The 5,210-nt window shown below is 47.0% G+C and overlaps 1 long non-coding RNA gene across 1 annotated transcript; it reads right to left on the bottom strand.

Moving 5' to 3' along the window:
- Positions 1–1,830: 1,830 nt before the first annotated feature.
- On the bottom strand, positions 1,831–4,935 carry LOC146890936 (uncharacterized). Its single transcript, XR_014997865.2, has 3 exons — positions 4,678–4,935; positions 3,139–3,409; positions 1,831–2,025 (listed from the first exon to the last, which is right to left on the bottom strand). It is a non-coding gene; the product is annotated as an uncharacterized LOC146890936 (long non-coding RNA).
- Between the last annotated feature and the right edge of the window lie 275 nt (positions 4,936–5,210).

Raw genomic sequence — 5,210 nt, 5'->3', positions numbered from 1 at the left:
TCATTCCAGGACAAGCTCCAAAGCTAAAGAGAAACCCTGCCTAAAAAAAAAAAAAAAAAAAAAAAAAAAAGAGTTGCAAGGTGGTAGCACAGGCCTTTTATTTCAGCACTCAGGAGGCAGAGGCAGGTGGATCTCTGTGAGTTTGAGGCCAGCCTAGTCTACGGAGAGCTAGTTATAGTACAGCTAGTGCTGTTACACAGAGAAACTCTGTATCAAAAAACCAAAAAAAAAAAAAAAAAAAAAAGGGCTGGAGAGTTGGCTTAGTGCTTAAGAGCACTGACTGCTCTTCAAGAGTCTCTGAGTTCAATTCCCAGCAACCACATGGTGGCTCACAGCCATCTATAATGTAGACCTGGCACCCCCTTCTGGCATGCGGGCACATATGGAAGGAATGATGTACACATAATAAATAAATAAATCTTTTTAAAAAAAAAAGAAAAGAAAAAAGAGTTGCTACTACGGTAATGGTGTCTCTTCATAGCAACAGACAGAAACCCTGACTAAGACAGGTTCTCACACAGAATTCACTATTTCAGAGATGGAGGCAGGAGCATCCAGAGTTCAAGACTATCCTCAGCCATACGGGGATTTCTATGTTGGCCTGGGCTACACAAAACCAAAAGACACACACAGCCTGAGACTGCAACCTTCCAGGTGGGAATGAAGATACTCTAAAGAAACAATCTGGCTGTTAGACTATTAAAGCAGTGAGCCCCAAGGGATTGGTATCCAGATAAGGGGAGACCTGAAGCCTGGTACCAGCTGGAAGAGATTTCACACAGTTCTGACAACTTGTTTAGGGCGTTTCCAAGGTGGAGCTGAGACAAGAAGGGATTGGTAGCGGGTGGGACCACACAAACCCTGACCAGGACTGTGTAGTTATGCAGACTTGTTGTCTTCTTTTTGTTTTGTTCCTTTTCGAAGCAGGGTTTCTCTCTGTAGCCCTAGCTGTCCTGGAACTCAATCTGTAGACTAGGCTGGTCTCGAACTCACAGAGCTCTGCCTCGGCCTCCTGAGTGCTGGGTTTAAAGGTGTGCGCCATCATCTCCAGGCTCGCTGAGTCCACTTACTGCTGTCTACCAGACGTAGGTTGACCTTGATAGTTTGATCTTGTGAGGGTAACCATGCTGCAGTGAGTTCAAAGACCAGCCTGTGTCCAAAAGAGAGCATTTCACAGCGTCCTGGCCATCCCCTGGCTCCCACACTCTTTGGCCCTGTGTTCCGTGCTCTCAACACGGGTGGAGGTGGAGGCGGGGGCGGGGGATGTTGATGTAGATGACCCACACAGTGCTGTGCACTCAGCTGTCCTTTTTCCCAGTACCTTGATCAGTTATAAATCTATGCATTAACTGCTGCCTCCCCCCACCCATTTTTTTCCCCTTAAGACAAATTGCTTCAAATTCATTATCCTCCTGCCTCAGCTTTCCAAGTGCTGGAATTAGTTGCATATTTAAAGTCTGATGTGGCACCAATGAAAAGAAACAAATAAAAGGAAGACTCCAGTGTGTCCCTGGGCCATTTGTGGAGGCCAGTTGTTGACATCAGATTTCTTCCTCTATAGCTTTTCACCTTATTTTTGAGACAGGGTTTCTCCCTATTTGGCTATACCAGCCAGCAAAGGTCAGAACCTTACTGTATCCATTATTCTTGATTTTTTTGTTTGTTTGTTTTGTTTTTCGAGACAGAGTTTCTCTGTGTAGTTTTAGAGCCTGTTCTGGCATTAGCTCTGTAGAACAGGCTGGCCCTGGGGTTAAAAACACATGAGCCACCACCGGCTCTACTAGGTTTATTTATTTATTTATTTATTAGATGAAATTTGTATTAGTAGGTAAGCAGAAGAGGATAGATTAAAATAGAAGAACTAGCAAGCAGCCCACAGGGGACTCTGCATCCATCTGGGGATGAATAGCGAGCCATGAAAGGGCCTGAGGAAGGCTCAAGGATGCTGAGTAGGAACTGGCTCAGGGTTGAGCTGATGGTCCTTCAGCTTCTAGAAAGTCAGTCCAGACATCTGAGTGGAATGTGCTGGAAATACCAAGACAGTATTTGTTAGTTTTTATCATTGAGTGGGTACCTGTTTGTGTGTGTGTGTGTGTGTGTGTGTGTGTGTGTAAGTCAAAGGACAACTTCCACCTTGTTTGAGACAGGGGTGTTATCTTCTGATGGGGAATGGGGCTGACTGACCCTAGAACTTGCAGGCATTCTCTCACCTCACCTTGGGAACAATAGGATTACAGACCTGTTTTCCAGCGTCTAGTTTTACACAGGTTCTGACGGCCAAATCCACGTCCTTGACCTTGAGGGGCAAGTGCTTTGCCCGCTGGGCCATATTGCTCACCCATCACACTTTTGTTTTATGTGTGTTTTGCCTGCATATGTATCTACTCTGTGTACCTGGTGCCTTTGCAGGCCAGAAGAGGGCATCAGATCTATGGAACTGAAATTACAGACAATCGCGGGCTGTGGGTGCTAAGAATTGAACCCCAGTCCTCAGGAAGAACAAGTACTCTAAACTCCTGAGCCATTTCTCCAACACCCATCACTCAGATTTTAATTGCCCAACAGAGCAGGATGGAAAACCTGTAGTCAATGCCATGGTCAGCCTGGGCTTGCCGAAGTGAGCAGTCTGTCCTAACTATGCACCCTGGGTATGAGAGCACACTCAGTTAGTGGTAACTAGACACTAGACGTTGTTAATTCCTTGACTTTCCAGGAGTTTTCAGGGACAGACAACAAAATCCCACCATGCATTCACAGACTCGACACCCTTCTTCCCTCTCCACAGCTAGGGAAAAATTCATGGAGAGAACCCATGAAGCCTTTAATGCTATTTAAATTACTTAATTAACTTATTTATTGAGACAGAATCTTGCTAGACACAACTGTCTTGAATTTACACTGATTCTCTTGCCTCTGCCTGCCAAGAAATGGGAATACAGGTCATGAATCCCTATGGCTGGCTTACTTATTCATCTTTTTGAGGCAGGGTCTTGCTATGGAGTCCTGGCAACCTGAAGTTGAAATTCTCCTGTCATAGAGATTCCTGCATGCCGGAATTACAGGTGGAGAACTCTAGACCTACTTACACATGACCTGTTTTAAAACTTTAGCATGGGATCGAGTGGTGGTGGAGCATACCTTTAATCTCGGGACGGGGCAGACAGGTGGGTCTCTGTGAGGCAAGGATGGTCTACGGAGTGAGTTCCAGGACAGCCAGGACTATCCAGAAAAACCTTGTCTCAAAATAATCAGTCAATCAATCAATAGAATTAAACAACAAAAAATAAACTTTAGCATGAAACTAGATGTAGTAGCACATGCCTCTAATCTCAGCACCAAGAGGAAAATCTCTGTGGATTTGAGGTCTGCGTAGTGAGTTCCAGGCCAGACAGTACTACACAGTGAGACCCTGTCTCAGAAAAAAAAAAAAAAAAAAGAACAAAAATTTCGTAAGAACAAAAATTTCGTAAGCATACATGAGGGCTCTGGGTTCACCTCTGGCATTGAAGTCAAGTTAGTGAACAAAGCTCTTTTTTTTTTAATGAAGAAGGAAACAAAGCTTTTAAGTCCAGCACAGTGCCTAGAAATTCTGGGGTCTGAGCCTGCCCGATGGCTCAGAGGGTTAAGGTGTTTGCCACCAAATCTGAAGCCTGAAACTCAATCCCTGAGGTCCACGTGATGAAAGAGGGGAACTCATTTCCATGTTATTCTCTGACCTCTACGATCTACTTGATTATACACCTGTGAACATACATACGAAACAAATAAATGTAATTAAAATTTTGTTTTGTTTTGTTCGTTGTTGTTGCTTTTTTTTTGTTTTGTTTTGTTTTTTGATATAGGATTTCTCTGTGACACTGTCCTAGCTGTCCTGGAACTCACTCTGTAGACCATGCTGGCCTTGACCTCACAGAGATCCGCCTGCCTCTGCCTCCCAAGTACCAGGATCTCTGTGAAGTTCAAGCTTAGCCTGGTCTATAGAGCAAGTTCCAGGACAGGCAACGATACACAGAGAAACTGTGTCTTGAGAGAGACAAAGACAGAGACAGATTGATTGATTCTGGATTCTGGCCCACAGGGGACCTGGACAGACTGGTTTCTGTCCAGTACCCCCTTGAGAATTGACAACTGCTCCCAGGGAGAGTCAACTCATTTACCGACTTCTCCAGGCCCAGCCTGATACCTTCATCTCTGCAACTTCTCAGTGCAGGTGTGGTGCTGGAAGTCTTAAATACTTGGAAGAAGGATTAACCCCACCCCCCACCCCAATTGGTTTGCTTTAAACTTTGTCGACGTCTATTACAGCACGCTCACTGAGCCTGTTTTGTGTTCCTGCCCTTCAGAAGCAAGCAGCCCAAGGACTGGGATTTCTCTGCGGAGCACTTCTCGTGCCAAGCCCAAAGCCCAAGGCTCAATTAGAAAGTGCCACTCCCACTAAACACAACAGGAAACTTAAGCTCCCAGAGATCACTAGTTGAGGGTCGTCGGCGCTTATGTCCCAATCCGGGTGCGCTGGACCACTGGAGCTGGGGGGAGGGGGGACAGGGGGGCGGTGGTTGTAGGGGTGAAGAAGAGGAGAAGAGGGGAGCTCTGGAGCTCAAGAACCAGGGTTGGCTGGAGGACTGTCTCAACGGCCCCGCCCCGCTGGCCTTGGGGCGCGGCAACAGCTAGCCTCACCTCTGCCTGAGTTCACCGTTCAGGCTTGCGTCCTGGACCCTGGTCTGCAAGTGGTTGCGAGGTTGGGGGCTCAGAGCCTGGGACACCCCCACCCCAAGACCGTTTACACTTTCGCCCCTTGTGCTGCTGTGCGGTCGGACCGAATAGCCACACCTGTGTCCGGCTAGTGCCCTGGCCTGAGTCGGGACACGGACGCCATTGCTGGAGGCGGTGCGTACAGGGGACGCAGACGCAGCCTTGGCTGGGGCCGCACCGTTGTTGTTGTTGTTGTTGTTTCCCCCTTGGCTTTGTTTTGTTCAATCTGAGTCTCAGCACTAACCGGGTTGGCCCAGAACTTACTAATGGAGCCCAAGCTGGTCTCGAACTCCCGGCAATTCTCCTGCCTTGGCTAGGATTATTACGAGTTTGCCTCTAGTCGTAATAACGCATTGATTTTTGAAATGACAAAAAAAAAATACTTTGTGTTTGTGTACTCTAAGGGCATCTACCCCGCCCAGTTCGGGAGGTGTAGGGGGGGACAGTGCAGCAACCAG

The sequence above is a fragment of the Myodes glareolus genome, chromosome 19 (genome assembly GCF_982192425.1).
Source record: "Myodes glareolus chromosome 19, mMyoGla1.1, whole genome shotgun sequence".
NCBI lineage: Eukaryota > Metazoa > Chordata > Mammalia > Rodentia > Cricetidae > Myodes > Myodes glareolus.
The sequence above is the reverse complement of the archived record's forward strand: the minus strand, read 5'-3'. Positions and strand labels throughout refer to the sequence as shown.